Source organism: Marmota monax, unplaced genomic scaffold (genome assembly GCF_021218885.2).
Source record: "Marmota monax isolate L192 unplaced genomic scaffold, Marmota_monax_Labrador192_F-V1.1 WCK01_AAM20220418_F8-fsc00184, whole genome shotgun sequence".
Lineage (NCBI taxonomy): Eukaryota > Metazoa > Chordata > Mammalia > Rodentia > Sciuridae > Marmota > Marmota monax.
Window position 1 is genome coordinate 1,190,571 of NW_026695008.1, and position 19,550 is coordinate 1,210,120.

At 35.9% G+C, this 19,550-nt stretch overlaps 1 non-coding gene across 1 annotated transcript; it reads right to left on the reverse strand.

Moving 5' to 3' along the window:
* Window positions 1-19,443: 19,443 nt before the first annotated feature.
* On the reverse strand, window positions 19,444-19,550 carry LOC124081394 (U6 spliceosomal RNA). The gene has a single exon (XR_006848030.1). It is a non-coding gene; the product is annotated as a U6 spliceosomal RNA (small nuclear RNA).

Here is a 19,550-nt window from a genome sequence, read left to right on the forward strand (position 1 = left end):
ATAACACACTAGACAGAAGAAATAATTCCTGAACTTGAGAACAAGTTTTTGAAATGATCCAGTAACGTGTGCATGTGCAAACTAGCACACATGCAAGATAAAGAAATGAAGAAGAAAAAGAAACAAATTATTACAAAATGAAGAAACCTTATGACATATGATATATAGGATACCATGAAGTGAATAAGCATTCACAATTTGGGAATACCAAAAGAAAGGGAAAAGACATCAAAAAACCTGTGCAAAATGAAATACTAACTAAAAACTTCCCAAGTCTTCAAAGAGATGTTTTTGAAGTTATCTTTGCATCAATGCGTCCAAAATGACCAACAAGAAGAGGAATGAAAGTTAATTAATTTATGGCTCTCAGTTTCAGTAGTCTCAGTCTATAGTCAGTTCACTTCATTCCTCTGGGCCTAAGGGGAGGCAGCACATCATAGTGGAGTAGCCCAGCAGAGCAAAGCTACTCAGCTCATGGCAAGCAGAGAGAGAGGAAGGGACCAGAAGGAAGATGCATTCTTCCAGGGCGTTTATCTCTGAATATTTTTGCATTAACAGGAGTTCTGGGGGCAACAACTCATATCCAAATCATAACAAATGTCAATATCCAGATACAAGAAACTCAAAGGCCCCCAACTAGATGCAACTAAATGCAAAATGAAGAAATTAAGAAGAAAAGAAACAAATTATTAAAAAATGAAGAAACCTTATGACATATGACATATAGGATACCATATTAATGTCAAAATGTCAAAACCATAAGACACAGAGAGAGAATTCTACAAACAGCAAGAGAAAAACATCAACACATGTATAAGTGAAACCCCAATACAGTAATAACAGATTTCTCGGCAGAAACTTTAAAGATCAGAAGAAAATGGGCTAATATATTCTACATGCTGAACAGAACAAACAAACAAACCTTCTACCCCCAAATTCTGTATTTAGCAAAACTATCCTAGAAACTTAAAAAATTTGTCATGACCCAGAAGGACTCTACAAGAAATGCTGAAGAAAGTCTTACAGTAGAATAAAAGCATGACATGATGATGATAACACATACATGTGCAAAACGCTAGCAGAAAGGTACACACAGGAAAAAGAGATTCAAACTTTAACATGACAAAAAAACGTCAAATAGGTCTGGGATTGTGGCTCAGTGGTAGAGTGTTCACCTAGCACGTGAGAGATGCTGGGTTTGATCCTCAGCACCACATAAAAATAAATAAATAAGATAAAGGTATTGTTTCCAACCACAATTTTTAAAAAAGACATTTAAAAAGCCATCAAACAATAAATTAAAATGGCAAGAAAGATAGAAAAGAACAAGAAATACATAAAATAATCAGAAAAAAATCAACAATGGTAGGAGGAATTTGGTACCTATAAATAATAACCATGAGTATTAATGAATTAAATTCACCAAGAAACACAGACTTGGGGCTGGGATTGTGGCTCATTGGTAAAGCGCTCGCCTAGCATGTGCAAGGCCCCAGGTTCAGTCCTCAGCACCACATAAAAATAAATAAAATAAAGATATTATGTCCAACTACAACTAAAAATAAATAAATAAATATTTTTAAAAAAGAATTAGCTAGGACAAACCTTGTTGTTATAATCTTCTTAAGTATTCTACCTGCCATATATGTCTTTGTTAACCTCTTTATCTTACCATCATAGAGACTATGTCTCAGGCCCAGCCTTGTTAAGGTGACAAGATACTGATAAATCTGGAAAAAGAATTAACATCTAAGAAACACAGACTGGGAAAATGGTTAAAAATAAAAGATCTAAGTTTATGCTGCCTACAAAAAAAAAAAAGTTCATTTTAATTACAAACCTAGACACAGACTGACAGTGATGGTTTAGAAAAAGATATACCATGTGAAAGTCAGAGTGGGCACACTCATATCAGATAAAACAGATTTAAACCTAAAAAAATAAATTTAAACTGTAAACATTGACAGGTAATCATTATAAATTGATAAAGGATCATGTCATCAAGAAGATATAATGAATATATCTACCCAACATTGGACCATTCACATATATAAAACAAATATCATTAGATCTAAAAGAAACATTTACTCTAATACAGTAATTGCTGGCAACTTCAACATTTCATATTTCATGAAGTCAGAAAATTTTATAAAGCTATATTGGAATTGTACTATACCATAGAACAAATGATCTAATAAATATTTCAGAACATTTCCTCTAACACTACCAGAGTGCATGTTCTTCTAATCAAAACATAGAATGTTGTTTATGATACAACATATTAGGCCACAAATCAAGCGTCAGTAAATTTAAGACATCAAAGTCTTATCACATACCTTCTCAGACCACAATAGGTTTAAACTAGAAATCAATAACATGAAGTAAAATGGAAAATATGAAAATACTCAGAAATAAAACAATATGCTCCTAAATGACCAATGGAGATTTTAGAAATTTAAAAAGAAACAAAAATGTTCTTGAAGACAATGAAAATAAAACCTATATGTATCAAGATCTGTAGAACACTGGAAAAAAATAGTACTAAAAGGAAAGTTTGTAGCAATACATGCATATTTCAAAAGTAAAAATTTCAAATAAGTATTCCAACAATGTACTTCAAGGACTTAGAATCAACCAAACCCAAAATTAGTAGAGGAAAAGGAATATTAAAGAACAGAAATGAATCAAATCAGAACAATCCAAAATGTGTAAGATCGATAAACCAAATAATAAATTGTACAAACAAACAAAAATAATTAGTCAAACTTTAGCAACACCAACCAGGGAGGAATAAAGAGAGATAATATCCAAATAAATAAAATCAGAGTTGAAAAAGAAGACATTACGAAAAATACCACAGAAATATGAAGAATCATAAGAAACTACTATTATTAATAAGATGCTAAAAATTTGAAAATCTAGAAGAAATGAATACATTCCTGGATACATATAACCTATCAATCAATACAGAAACAAGAAGAAACATAAAATATAAACAGATCAATAATGAGTAATGAGATTAAATTAGCAATTAAATCTTCCATAAAACAACAAAATAAAATATCCAAGACACTTTGAAACAAAATTATACAAATATTTTTAAAACTAATTTCCCCTCTTTTAAAACTATTCCAAAAAGTTTCAGAGGTCAAAATTCAGCCAAACGCTTTCTATGAGGCTGTCTAATGATAGCATAACCAGACAAAAAAAAAAAAAAAAAAACATTACCACAACAGGGCAAGTAGTGGTGGAGAATCAGAAAAAAAACTGAAAAATATAAAACAATATCCCTCATAATTATATATGCAAAAATCCTCAATGAAATACTAGGAAACCAGATTCAAAAAACATCTAAGATCATATGTCATGATTAATTGGAATTCATCCCAGGGATATAAAATGTTTTAACATTTTTAAATCTATAAACATAATGCATCACATCAACAGAATGGAGAACAAGTACCGTATGATCATCTTGATAAACGCAGAAAATGGACTCAATAAAATTCAATATCCCTTCATAATAAAAACTCTCTGCAAAGTATGCATTGAGAAAACATAACTCAAAATATTCAGAATTATATATCCTATACAGCTATTACTGAAGGGGAAAATTTGAAAGTGTTTACTCTAAGATCTGGAATAAGACAAAGAAATCCACTTTTGTCTTACTTATTGAAAGTCATGACAAGAGCAATCAGACAAGAGAAAGAAATACAGGATATTCAAAAATAGAAAAAGAAGATGTGAAATTATCCATGCTAAGATAAGCTGATTTTATAGACACAAAACTTAAATATTTAATCAAAAATTTGTTAGAGCTGATAAGTGAATTTAAAAGCCAGCATTTTTATATCCAATGATGAACTTGTTGAGAAAGAGATCAAGAAAGCAATCTTATTCACAGAAGTTACATTTTTAAAAAATGCAACCAAGGAAGTGAAAGATCTTTGAAAGACATCTGCAATGAAAATTATAAATAATGTATGAAAGAAAGTATTGAAGACATAAAAAGTGAAAAGATATCTTGTGTTCATGGACCAAAATTAATATTTTTAAAATGACTATATTATACAATGCTAACCATAGATTCAATGCATTCTCCATGGAAAAAAAAAAAACAATGACATTTCTCACAGAATAGAAAAAAAAATAATCCTAAAATCATGTGGAACCACAAAAGACCAAGTATAACCAAAACAATCCTGAGACTGGACAGGGCTGGGGAGCTGGAGGTATCATGATATGTGACTTCAAAGAAAACTACAAAGCTACAGTTGTCAAAACATCATGGTACTGACACAAAAGTTGACATTTGGATCAGTGGACAGAGTAAGGAACCCCAAAATTAAACTCATACATGCAACTGAATTTTTAACAAAGGTACCAAGAATATACATTGAAGAAAGGATGGTTTATTCAATAAATGATGCTGGCAAAATTGGATATACATATGCAGAAGAGTGAAACCAGATTTCACTCTCACCACAAAGAAAACTCAACTCAAAATGGGCCAAGCTTGCATCTGCAATGACTTCTCCTTCTTCTACCTTTCATTCCATCAAGTCACCTAGCCTATTGGACTATGTCTCCCATATTCAAGGTGCGTCTTCACCCCAAGTTTTCATCTCTGGAAACATCCTCACTGATAAACCTAGAAGTCTCTTATCTTAGTCATCTCTTAATTCTATCAAGGTGACAGTATATATTAACCATCATAGTGTATGTGTATCAAATTTTGGTAGTGTACCCCATAAATATGAACAAATATCATCTCAATAAATATAAAATGAAAAAGTAACTATGATATAAAAATATTAATAAGTTCAAAAATTTAGCTTGGTTTTTCCTATTATAATTTACTGTTGCTCTTTCTGTTAGGTTTTAAATGAGTCACTGTAATTTTTTGAGAGGCTTTAATGATTTAAAATTTGAATTTTGTTATTATGATTTTCTTATTTAAAACAAATACAAATTTTTTTTAAGTTGTGCCTTTAACAGATTTCAAACCTCTGGTTATGACTCTTTTAGTCTCATTTTTCTTTTTAATTTTCCTTTACTATTATTGAATGTCTGTCATAGGACTATCTTTTTTCAAGTATTCTTAATAACTCCTAATATACAATTGCAGGGATGTTATGATGGTGTACATATTGTCCATTCAGGAAATGCTGGTATTCTCAATGATTGTTTCACAGTTCTTTTTCAGCTATTTCATTTGTCACCAATAATCCCTCTTCCTAATATTATTTTTTATTTGAACTCTAAGATAGATTTTTACATCCTCCATCTATTTTAACTTTTCAGAGTGTGGTCAACTCTCCTTGTATATTCTAATTCTTATCACATCCCTCAACATGCTCAAAGCATGGGTTATCAGAATTTTGTCCACCCTCTGGAAAATAAACATCTCTTGCTGTGTGGTTTAATTATCTTAATCTCTATTTCTATTTATTATTTCTACTAAAAACTGTAAAATTGTGTATTATAATAATTATATGCATGAATGTGCTTTACTGCACAATAAAATTATGAATATTATGGTCTGAAGCTTTGTTTTCCCCCAACACTCTTGATTTCAAACCTACTCACTAATGTGATGATAATGAGATGTAGAACCCTTTGGGAGTGATTAGGTTATAAGGGTGAGGCTTTTATGAATATAATTAGTGTCCATGTAAAATAAACCCAATGGAACTCATTGTCCCCTTCCTCCATGTGAGCATGTAGCCAGAAGGCACTTCCTTTGAATTAGGGAAAGGGTCTTTATCATACTTTGAATCTTACTACCTTGATCTTTGATTTCTTAGGCTACAAGACTGTGAGAAATAAATTTCCATTGTTTATAAGCTTCCTAGCTTATATAGTATTTGGATGTAGCAGCCCAAACAGACCAAGATGACAGGTCAAATTGTTTAATTATTTTACAGTTACAGAAACTCTGAAAAGTTGTTTATCCTGATGGGTTTTAGACAAATTAGAACAAGACCAAAATCAAAGTCAAGTCCTATGCCTTTTCTAGAACGCCATAGTGATCATGTAACTAAGTGAAGATGTGTCTCTATTGAGTAGGATCTATATTTTTCTCAATTTGGAATGTGCTAATCAAATGCCAACTGTATTTCAGGATCTCATAATTTCTAAAAATTATAGTTGAAACAGATTTCATTACGTAATTAATAAATGAATAAATTATTAGATAAATAATGGGAAACCCTTAGAGTATGTTGAATGAATCACTTAATTTAAGGACCTCAGCATTCTTTAGTAAATATGCACAACAGGAAAAAGTCAAATGGGAAGTGCAGGGTACTGCTGGTGAAAACTACACTGTTACAATATTTCCATAGAAAGGAATGATTAATGTCAAAAAACAGTAATAGTTTACCTTAAAATATTAAATACATGTTTATAAGATGTATATAAATGTATGTATATATGCATAGTATATATATATTTTTTTATTTTTTATTTTTTTTTAATTTTTTTTATTTTTTAATTTTTTATTGTGGGTTGTTCAAAACATTACAAATTTCTTGACATATCATATTCCACACTTTGATTCAAGTGGGTTATGAACTCCCACCTTCACCCCATACACAGATTGCAGAATCACATCAGTTACACATCCATTGATTTACATATTGCCATACTAGTGTCTGTTGTGCTCCACTGCCTTTCCCATCCTCCACCCTCCCCACCTCTCCCCTCCCCTCCCCTCCTCTCTCTCTACCTCCTCCACTGTATAACCCTGAGGGTCTCCTTCCATTACCATGCAATTTCCCTTCTCTCTCCCTTTCCCTCCCACCTCTCATCCCTGTTAAATGTTAATCTTCTTCTCCTGCTCTTCGTCCCTACTCTGATCTTAGTTACTCTCCTTATATCAAAGAAGACATTTGGCATTTGTTTTTTAGGGATTGGCTAGCTTCACTTAGCATAATCTGCTCTAATGCCATCCATTTCCCTGCAAATTCTATGATTTTGTCATTTTTTAATGCAGAGTAATACTCCATTGTGTATAAATGCCACATTTTTTTTATCCATTCATCTATTGAAGGGCATCTAGGTTGGTTCCACAGTCTTGCTATTGTGAACTGTGCTGCTATGAACATCGATGTAGCAGTGTCCCTGTAGCATGCTCTTTTTAGGTCTTTAGGGAATAGACCAAGATGGGGAATAGCTGGGTCAAATGGTGGCTCCATTCCCAGCTTTCCAAGAAATCTCCATACTGCTTTCCAAATTGGCTGCACCAATCTGCAGTCCCACCAGCAATGTACAAGTGTACCCTTTTCCCCACATCCTCGCCAGCACTTGTTGTTGTTTGACTTCTTAATGGCTGCCAATCTTACTGGAGTGAGATGGTATCTTAGGGTGGTTTTGATTTGCATTTCTCTGACAGCTAGAGATGTTGAGCATTTTTTCATGTACTTGTTGATTGACTGTATGTCCTCCTCTGAGAAGTGTCTGTTCAGGTCCTTGGCCCATTTGTTGATTGGGTTGTTTGTTCTCTTATTGTCTAATTTTTTGAGTTCTTTGTATACTCTGGATATTAGGGCTCTATCTGAAGTGTGAGGAGTAAAGATTTGTTCCCAGGATGTAGGCTCCCTATTTACCTTTCTTATTGTTTCTTTTGCTGAGAAAAAACTTTTTAGTTTGAGTAAGTCCCATTTGTTGATTCTAGTTATTAACTATTGAGCTATGGGTGTCCTATTGAGGAATTTGGAGCCGGACCCCACCGACTGTAGATCGTAGCCAACATTTTCTTCTATCAGACGGCACGTCTCTGATTTGATATCAAGCTCCTTGATCCATTTTGAATTCACTTTTGTGCATGGCGAGAGAAAGGGATTCAGTTTCATTTTGTTGCATATGGATTTCCAGTTTTCCCAGCACCATTTGTTGAAGATGCTATCCTTCCTCCATTGCATGCTTTTAGCCCCTTTATCAAATATAAGATAGTTGTAGTTTTGTGGATTGGTTTCTGTGTCCTCTATTCTGTACCATTGGTCCACCCGCCTGTTTTGGTACCAGTACCATGCTGTTTTTGTTACTATTGCTCTGTAGTATAGTTTGAAGTCTGGTATCGCTATACCGCCTGATTCACACTTCCTGCTTAGCATTGTTTTTGCTATTCTGGGTCTTTTATTTTTCCATATGAATTTCATGATTGCTTTCTCTATTTCTACAAGAAATGCCGTTGGGATTTTGATTGGCATTGCATTAAACCTATAGAGAACTTTTGGTAATATCGCCATTTTGATGATGTTAGTTCTGCCTATCCATGAACAGGGTATATTTTTCCATCTTCTAAGATCTTCTTCTATTTCTCTCTTTAGGGTTTGTCGCGACCCCTTGCCCGCAAGGAAGACGCAACTCGGGAATCTTCTTTCAGCAGTTTATTCAGGCCCTTGATATTTCTTCTTCTCTCTCTCGGATGCCTCTCCCAGCCTTAATAAAGCATCCCAAGCCCCAATGCAAAGCTGCCGTGTGGAGCTTTCTCACAGGGTGGTGAAAAATCATGTGCCAACTTTCCCAGATAAGAAGTTGTTTGTCACAGACCACAGCGGAGCCAGCGTCATCTTGTAATGGCGACCATAGTCTGCAGAAACGGCAGAAGCGGCTCACCACAAGGGTTCTGTAGTTTTCATTGTATAAGTCTTTCACCTCTTTTGTTAGGTTGATTCCCAAGTATTTTATTTTTTTTGAAAATATTGTGAATGGAGTGGTTGTCCTCATTTCCATTTCAGAGGATTTGTTGCTGATATACAGGAATGCCTTTGATTTATGCGTGTTGATTTTATATCCTGCCACTTTGCTGAATTCATTTATTAGCTCTAATAGTTTCTTTGTAGAGCCTTTTGGGTCTGCTAGGTATAGAATCATATCATCTGCAAATAGTGATAATTTAAGTTCTTCTTTTCCTATTTTGATGCCTTTAATTTCTTTCGTCTGTCTAATTGCTCTGGCCAGTGTTTCGAGAACTATGTTGAAGAGAAGTGGAGAGAGAGGGCATCCCTGTCTTGTTCCAGATTTTAGAGGGAATGCCTTCAGTTTTTCTCCATTCAGAATGATGCTAGCCTGAGGCTTAGCATAGATTGCTTTTACAATATTGAGGTATGTTCCTGTTATCCCTAGTTTTTCTAGAGTTTTGAACATAAAGGGATGCTGTACTTTGTCGAATGCTTTTTCCGCATCTATCGAGATGATCATATGGTTCTTATTTTTAAGTCTATTGATGTGGTGAATAACATTTATTGATTTCCGTATATCGAACCAGCCTTGCATCCCAGGGATGAATCCTACTTGATCATGGTGTACAATTTTTTTGATATGTTTTTGTATCCGATTCGCCAGAATTTTATTGAGGATTTTTGCATCTAGGTTCATTAGAGATATTGGTCTGTAGTTTTCTTTCTTTGAAGTGTCTTTGTCTGGTTTAGGTATCAGGGTGATGTTGGCCTCATAGAATGAATTTGGAAGTTCTCCCTCCTTTTCTATTTCGTGAAGTAGCTTGAAAAGTATTGGTATTAGTTCTTCTTTAAAGGTTTTGTAAAATTCTGCTGTATACCCATCGGGACCTGGGCTTTTCTTAGTTGGTAGTCTTTTTATGGTTTCTTCTATTTCCTCAATTGATATTGGTCTGTTTAGGTTTTCTATATCCTCCTGACTCAATCTGGGCAGATCATATGACTTAAGAAATTTATCTATGCCTTCACTATCTTCTAATTTATTGGAGTATAAGGATTCAAAATAGTTTTTGATTATCTTCTGTATTTCTGAAGTGTCTGTTGTGATATTGCCTTTTTCATCCCGTATTCTAGTAATTTGAGTTCTCTCTCTTCTTCTCTTCGCTAGCATTGCTAAGGGTCTGTCGATTTTGTTTATTTTTTCAAAGAACCAACTTTTAGTTTTGTCAATTTTTTCAATTGTTTCTTTTGTTTCGATTTCATTAATTTCAGCTTTGATTTTAATTATTTCTTGCCTTCTACTTCTTTTGCTGTTGTTTTGCTCTTCTTTTTCAAGGATTTTGAGATGAAGTATGAGATCATTTATTTGTTGTTTTTTTCTTTTTTTAAGGAATGAACTCCAAGCAATGAATTTTCCTCTTAGAACTGCTTTCAATGTGTCCCATAGATTCCGATATGTTGTGTCTGTGTTTTCATTTATCTCTAAGAATTTTTTAATATCCTCCTTGATGTCTTCTATAACCCATTGATCATTCAGTAACCTATTGTTCATTCTCCAAGTGATGTATGCTTTTTCCTTCCTTCTTTTATCGTTGATTTTCAGTTTCATTCCATTATGATCAGATAAGATGCATGGTATTATCTCTACTCCTTTATATTGTCTAAGAGTTGCCCTGTGACATAATATATGATCTATTTTTGAGAAGGATCCATGTGCTGCTGAGAAAAAAGTGTAACTGCTTGATGTTGGGTGGTATACTCTATATATGTCAATTAGGTCTAGGTTATTAATTGTGTTATTGAGTTCTATAGTTTCCTTATTTAACTTTTGTTTGGAAGATCTGTCCAGTGGCGAGAGAGGTGTGTTGAAGTCTCCCATGATTATGGTATGGTGGTCTATTAGACTCTTGAACTTGAGAAGAGTTTGTTTGACGAAAATAGCTGCACCATTGTTTGGGGCATAAATATTTATGATTGTTATGTCTTGTTGGTGTATGGTTCCCTTAAGCAGTATGTAGTGTCCCTCTTTATCTCTTTTGATTAACTTTGGCTTGAAATCTATTTTATTTGATATGAGTATGGACACTCCTGCTTGTTTCCGAAGTCCATATGAGTGATATGATTTTTCCCAACCTTTCACCTTCAGCCTATGTATGTCTTTTCCTATCAAATGCGTCTCCTGTAGGCAGCATATTGTTGGGTCTTGTTTTGTGATCCATTCTACTAGCCTGTGTCTCTTAATTGGTGAGTTTAAGCCATTAACATTTAGGGTTATTATTGAGATATGGGTTGTTGTTCCAGCCATATTTGTTTATTTCTGTTACTAAACATGGTTTGTTTTCCTCTTTGATTAATTCCCCCCCCCTTTACTGTCCTACCTCCCACTGTTGGTTTTCATTGTTATTTTCCATTTCCTCTTCCTGTAATGCTTTGGCGAGGATGTTTTGAAGAGATGGTTTTCTAGCTGCGAATTCTTTAAACTTTTGTTTATCGTGGAAGGTTTTAATTTCATCTTCCATCCTGAAGCTTAATTTCGCTGGATACACAATTCTTGGTTGGAACCCATTTTCTTTCAGTGTTTGAAATATGTTATTCCAGGATCTTCTAGCTTTCAGAGTCTGTGTTGAAAGATCAGCTGTTATCCTGATTGGCTTACCCCTAAATGTAATCTGCTTCCTTTCTCTTGTAGCTTTTAAAATTCTCTCCTTATTCTGTATGTTGGGCATCTTCATTATAATGTGTCTAGGTGTGGGTCTCTTATGATTTTGCACATTCGGCGTCCTGTAGGCTTCTAGGATTTGGGATTCTGTCTCATTCTTCAAGTCTGGGAAGTTTTCTTGTATTATTTCATTGAATAGACTGCTCATTCCTTTGGTTTGGAGCTCTGTACCTTCCTGTATCCCAATGACTCTTAAGTTTGGTCTCTTAATGTTATCCCATATTTCTTGGATGTTCTGCTCATGGTTTCTTAACAGTCTTGCTGAGCTGTCTATGTTCTTTTCCAGTTGAAATACTTTGTCTTCATTGTCTGATGTTCTATCTTCTAAGTGTTCTACTCTGCTGGTAGTATTCTCCATTGAGTTTTTAAGTTGGTTTATTGCTTCCTGCATTTCTAGGATTTCTGATTGTTTGTTTTTTATAACCTCTATCTCCCTGTATAGTTGATCCTTTGCTTCCTGGATTTGTTTGCGTAATTCGTTGTCGAAGTGATCTTTCATTGTCTGATTTTGCTGTTTAATGTCTTCCTTGATACTCCAGATCATCTGAAGCATGTATATCCTGAATTCTTTATCTGACATTCCATCTGCTGCAGCTGTTACCTCTTCTAAAGTTGCGTTGACCTGCATTGCTTGTGGTCCTTTCTTTCCTTGTCTTTTCATACTGCTTGCGTATCTTTCCTGCAGGTACGGGCGGCGGCTCTGCTCTCTCCTTATTCCAATTGGTGTGTCGTGGCTACCACGCCGGCAGGTCACTGGGCCTGTTCTGGGAGCTGGCGGCGGCTCTGTTCTGCCCCTACTCCAATTGGGGTGACGAGTGTACCACGCCGGCAGGCCACCGGGCCTGATCCGCCGGTCGGTTGCAGGTTTGCCTACCCTGCAGGTGCGGGCGGCGGCTCTACTCTGCCCCTACTCCAAATGGGGTGACGTGTCTGTCGTACCGGCAAGCCACTGGGCCTGTCCCGCTGGTCGGTCGCAGATCTGCCCACCTTTCGGGCACGGGTGGAGGCTCTGCTCTGCCCCTACTCCAATTGGGGTGTCGTGACTACCCCGCCTGCAGGACGCTGGGCCTGTTCCTGGCACGGGCGGCGACTCTGCTCTGCCACTACTCCAATTAGGGTGGTGTTTGTACCACGCCGGCAGGCTCCTGGGCCTGATCCGCCGGTCTGTTGTAGGTCTGCCTACCTTGGAGGCGCGGGTGGCGGATCTGCCCTGCCCCTCCTACCACGCCTGCGGACCCCTGGGCCTGATCTGCAGGTTGATCACTGGTCTGCTCACCCTGCGGGCACGGGTGGCGGTTCCGCTCCGCCCCCATTCCAATTGGGGTCATGTGACCACCACACAGGCAGGGCCTGATCCGGGCGTGGGAGAAGGATCTGCTCTGCCCCTACTCCAGTTGGGGTGACGTGTGTACCACACTGGCAGGCCACTGGGCCTGACCCGCCAGTCTGTGACAGGTCTGTTTACCTTGCAAGCGCGGCCAGCGGCTCTGCCCTGCCCCTCCTACCACGCCCATGTACCACTGGTTCGCGGGTCTGCCCACCTTGTGGGTGCGGGTGGCGGCTCCGCTCCGCCCCCTCTCCAATTGGGGTCACGCGGTCACCACGCTGGCGAGCCGTTGGGCCTGCTCCGGGCGCTGGCGGCGGCCCGGCTCCTCCCCTCTGGCTCGACGACAAATTGAGGAGACTCGGGTGACTGTGCCTCACCCCCCCTACCAGGAGACCAACTGCTTATGTCACCGCTGGTATTGATGAAGTTCTCTCCTCCGCCGCTTTCTGCTGATATCAGATCTCTGTCATGTTGGTATCCTATGCGGATGGCAGCATTTGGTTCCCCTTGCCGGGCAACCAAAGCAACGGGTGAGTCCTGACTGGCCCTCAGCAGGACCCGGACCGAGAAGCAGTTTCCGCGGGCTCCTAGCCCCGGTCCAGGGAAGTTCCGGGAGCCGGAACTCGGCCGCTCCGTGCTTGGTGTAAGCTCCTATAAGTGTAAGCTCCAAGAAGCAGTCCCCGCGGGCTCAGTTCCGGGAGCCGGAATTCGGCCGCTTAGTGCTTGGTGTATGCTCTGATAGGAGCAGGGTCCAAGAAGCAGCCTCCGCAGGCTCCGCAGCCCTGGGCCAGGGCGGTTCTGGGACGGTTCCGGAAGCCGGAACTCGGCCGCCCCACGCTCCGTGTTCGCTCTGATAAGATCAGGTTCTAAGAAGCACCCAGGCGCTGAACCCTAGCAATCTGTCTGCAAGCCGCAGGCGAATTGCAGCCTGAAATTACCTGATCTATGGCTGAATGAGCTGCGGTCAGTCGAAAACAGGGAAGGTGACGTCAGTTTACCAACATGGTGGCTGCTGGCCTCCTCTGTGGTCTGACCGGTGTGGAGAACCGAGATGGACCGCTTCCTTCCCCCGTCTCGAACCCAGAATTCAGCCCTGAGTACGGTGCTTGCGCGGCTGGCAGAAACTGCAGCGCTGTAACCCTGCGTCTCTATCCCAGCGCGCGCTGTAGACTCTAGCCGCGGGGCGATTTGCTGAATAAGCAGTGTTACCCTCCGTGCGACAAACCTCTCGCGTTTGAGTCCCCGTAGCCGATCCTCGTGCGATGGAAATCCTTCCTCCAGGTTCCGGAGCACCCCACTATTGCTGGAAATTCCTAACAAGATATCCTTTAGCCGTCCTGACTTGTCATACTCCCACACAGTGAAGCAGCACACGGGGGCAATGCACTCCCCTCGCCGCCATCTTCCTTCTCTGCATAGTATATTTTGAGAGAAACTTTTTAAAGTAGTCAAAAGTGTATTGTCTGAAGCCTGACATCTTGCTTTCAAATCCCAACTCTTAAATAATTAGCACTGGGTCTGTAAATGATTAAAACTTTCAGTTATGGTATCTATAAAATGAGAATGAATAAGCTCACTTCAAAGGTTTGTTGTGAAAATTAGAAGGGATTTACTATTTATAAAATACTTAGAACCATCCAGCAAATATTAAGCACTTAATAGATGTTAACTTTTATTGCTATTTCAATTGCATTATTGATACCATTAGAACTCATTTTAAATGTAGAGAGAACAGGTCTATATGAGAAAAGAGGAAAATGCTTAATTAGGAAAGGGGCGCTGGAAATGTGTCCTGATTTGATATTCTCACAGTTTTAATATCTTACTAAACCCCACAATCACACTCTGGTTTTAGCTGAGCATTATTTAATTTTATTTCTCTGATTAAAATCTATTTGTATGAATCTTCTTTGATTTTTTGATTTTCCCATGACCACACCCAAACCATCTAGATACATTTGAAACTCTGGAGAATAACAAAATGAAATAAATAGAGAATCTATGGAAATACTATACTTACTCAACACCAGCTTATATATACATTTCAATCTTGATTTCCTGTCATTCCTTTCAAGAAGTAGAATCCTCCTTTCCCTCAAACACACACACACACACACACACACACACACACATTTTTCAAACAGATTCAAGAATGTATTGTCCCAGTTGTGAGTAGTGGTGCTTGCCGAAATACCAGTAGGAAGATTGCAAGTTTGCAATTTAGCGAGACTCTGTCTCAAAATAAAAGACAAAAGTTGCTGGGGATGTAGCTAGTTCATAGAGCACTCTTGGGTTGAATCTGCAGAACTAAAAAAGAAAAAAAAATTGCCCCCCAAATGTGTTCTCCTTCCAGTCAACTGTAATTACTTTTCTATCAGATATTTCATTTGCTTTGCAAACAATCTGCTCCCAATCCATGTATCTATTGGATTGTGAATTTATTCTATGGTCATTTCAAGATGATTTGTCAAAATATTTCACAAGAAGTTTAACACTGTAATATAAACTATTAGGAATTTATACTTGTATAATAAAAACATGCAAATATAAATATGTCTGTACCATCTCTTTGCACGTTTCCTAATAGCAGAAAACATATAAAAAATTATTCAATGCTTAATGATATAAAAATATAAATAGTGTTCATTAGTCAAGAGGTAGAATGGATTCCAATATATTTTACTAATAAAAATATCTGATTTCAGAATGACATGTAAATGTACTCTCATTTATTTATAATTAAAATAATACATAAATATATAAATGTGTACTCATATAGAAAACTATTCAGCATACTTGTATCAGTATGGAGATTTTAGAAAAAAAAAACACTAAAACTATGTATGTGGTTATCTCTGGTTAGTATTGATTGAATTCCAGAAATTTTTAGTTTATATTCTTTTGTCTCATGGTATATGCTACTTTTATAATAGATTTACTATAATTAATAATGATAAGAAAACAACTGTGGCATATCCAATGTCATTAAAGTCAGAGCTGATTAATTTGTCTTAATTAGTATGTTGAATGTGATATTGTGTTTTGAGACTTAAAATTATATATGCCATTTTTTTGTACTAGGGGAATAAACATTTTTACTTTCAGAATAATGACCTGTTTTGTTCAGTAATATTTTATTACTGTTAGGTCAGGTTTCTCTAAATTCTCCTGTGTAATTGGGATATTATGTAGAATCATAAACACATTATTGCATCTAATTATTTTAGTGATTGAAAATTTACTAATATTTGTATGTATTTCTCTATTTCTGATCTTTAGTGTTTTTATTTTCAAAATTATGATCTTTATCCATCAGATGAAACTTTAATAATATTTAATGAAAAAAAATACTAATATTGATTGGAAGCAATCAGATATGTAGAATAAATTATTATTCCAATCATCAAGAAAAAAAGACAGGCAGAGGAATTGGATAATAGTTCAAAAGGAAATAAGTTCAGATATTAGTTTCAATGATTTAAAAAGATTATGTAAATACCTACATTTATTCCATGGTAATAAAGTAATTACAATAGTAATAATTTTCTTGTATCAGTTAAAATATTTAATTCATATGATAAAGGATACAAAAGAACTTTATTGTTGTAATCATGGCTATTTTTTCTACTACTATTAATTTCAAAACAGAACATACATTTGTAAATAGTAAGGAACTGTAAATACATTCCACAAATTTTTTCTGTTTTAAAGAACCTTTCGTAGGGGCTGGGGTTGTGGCTCAGTGGTAGAGTGTTTGCCTAGCACACACGAGGCACTATGTTCAAACTTCAGCACCATATAAAAATGAAATAAAGATATTATGTCCACCTACAACTAAAAAATAAAAAAAATAATCTTTCACAGTATGATCCATTCCTAAATTACAGGCATATGAATAATACAATCCTATTCAAGAGAAAAACCCACATATACAAAAAAATGTATATTAAATTCCTTAATACTTCATGTATCCCTTTAAAAAAAGCACCATTAAATCAGTGATTGCTTTCCCAAATTAGAATTGTTCTGTTCAATATCTTTGTGTCTTATCAGGACACCTTTCCTAAGGTTGTTGTCCACATAAGATATACACAAGGCAGATAAAGGATACAATTGTGACTATATTCAATAGTTAAAGATTTACAATTCATCTGCTTTTTTTCTTAATATTATTTCTAGAGTTCCCTTCACTCTAACCTTTTACTTCAAAACACAATTTGAACTCCACAATTTGAATACCCTCTTCACACCACACAGCCTCACAAAATAACTATTAGATTTGAGGTTTGACTAGTCTTTTGGGGAAAAGTTGACTAATGAAAGGTTTAAAAATATGTGGCAAAATCAGTAGCAATTGTGTATTATCTGAGACAAATACTGATAACAGAAACACATATTGTTGACATGAGACTCTCATTTTCTAAACAAAGATCGTAGGTAATCATCATGAATAAGCTTGATTACATCAAAAACTCTAGAAAATAATGAGTGTGCATGTGTGTGCGCACATGCATTTTCATGGGAGTCTATGGTATTGCAAATATTTTTTGCAAAGCAGTGGGGAAATCCCTTCTACAAAAGAGTAGATGGTTAAACAACCACAAATTGCCAGTTATTACTATGAAACATTACTTGCTAGGTTTTTTTTTTCTACAAAAAATAAATAAATAAATATGTATTCATGGTATTCCTTTAATCAAAGATTGATTTACAATAATATCCAAGTTGTTATTCTGATGCTCAAATGAGTTTTTTAAAGTGTTAATGAAAAGATCATAATATTAAGAAACTTTTAAGCTTTTAAAAGAGGCAAAATAAGTCAGCAGATTATTTTGATATTCAATTAATAAGACAAAAGGAAATCTAAATGAGAAATACTTATAATTTATGAGTTGCTTCTTATTCTTCAATTCCATTCCTGCTAACTGAACATAGTGATTAGAAAATAATAAATTTAAATCCCAGTGCCAGGTCTATCTTTTTGAGTTAAGATGGCAACAGAGAGAGCTCCTATTAAATATGTGGAATTTTTATACTGTATGAACCTTTTTTATTCTGCATAATTTCCTGAGGGGTGTGAAAATAAACATACTTAAGAGAATTCACAAGAATAAGAAGTGTGACTTCAAGGTGCCTTGCTGTAATTTGATCTCCCTGCTATTTTTTTCCTCCAAAATAAATCAAATCTGTTCTTATTTATCACTTATCTTTATATATTGAGGTTTTAATTTATAATTTTGACTATGTTCAGTGCACAAATACAATAAATAACATGTGTAATATGTGTTATATTTAAGTGGAACAGTACTGTTTCTTTTAACTGTTGGTTAAAAGCAACATTTGCAATGTACTAGAAGCTGCACACTACATATGCCAGAAATACAAGTAGAAATTCCACTAATTGAATTATAGATATGTGACTTATAGGAGGTCATGCAAAACATAGAGACTCCTATGACATTTTATTGTTAGTTATTAATTTTACAAACATGATTAGAGTGAGATTTGCATATAATTGGTTATAAATTTGTTTTGTTTGAAAATCCTTTGTGACATATTACATAAACGTTAATAAATATGCATCTTTCATTTTTCAAGGTAAGATCAATTTATCTAATATGCATCTATCTCTTCATCTATCTTTTTACATCTTTCTGTCTCTATCATTTGAAGCAATGTATTTTCATACATATAAGATCAATGTCTTTAATTCTTGTGTTGCCAAATATTTTAGAGCTTTAACTATATCCATTTATTTATTTATTTATTGTACAATTCTTTTATTACTTGACTAATTATTTATTGCTTTATTGATTGGACTCTGATAAAATTGTGTGAAAATGTCTCATTGTCATTATGGATTTACACATTTTTTCTTTTACTTATTAGTATTGTTTTTAAATATTTATAATACTAATTTCAATAGATTGTGCCTTTGTTTTCATTTATCTCTAAGAATTTTTTAATTTCCTCCTTGATGTCTTCTATAACCCATTGATCATTCAGTAACCTATTGTTCATTCTCCAAGTGATGTATGCTTTTTCCTTCCTTCTTTTATCGTTGCTTTTCAGTTTCATTCCATTATGATCAGATAAGATGCATGGTATTATCTCTACTCCTTTATATTGTCTAAGAGTTGCCCTGTGACATAATATATGATCTATTTTTGAGAAGGATCCATGTGCTGCTGAGAAAAAAGTGTAACTGCTTGATGTTGGGTGGTATACTCTATATATGTCAATTAGGTCTAGGTCATTAATAGTGTTATTGAGTTCTATAGTTTCCTTATTCAACTTTTGTTTGGAAGATCTGTCCAGTGGCGAGAGAGGTGTGTTGAAGTCTCCCATGATTATGGTGTGGTGGTCTATTAGACTCTTGAACTTGAGAAGAGTTTGTTTGACGAACATAGCTGCACCATTGTTTGGGGCATAAATATTTATGATTGTTATGTCTTGTTGGTGTATGGTTCCCTTAAGCAGTATGTAGTGTCCCTCTTTATCTCTTTTGATTAACTTTGGCTTGAAATCTATTTTATTTGATATGAGTATGGACACGCCTGCTTGTTTCCGAAGTCCATATGAGTGATATGATTTTTCCCAACCTTTCACCTTCAGCCTATGTATGTCTTTTCCTATCAAATTCGTCTCCTGTAGGCAGCATATTGTTGGGTCTTGTTTTGTGATCCATTCTACTAGCCTGTGTCTCTTAAAAAAATATGGAACACTTCACGAATTTGCGTGTCATCCTTGCGCAGGGGCCATGCTAATCTTCTCTGTATCGTTCCAATTTTAGTATATGTGCTGCTGAAGCGAGCAC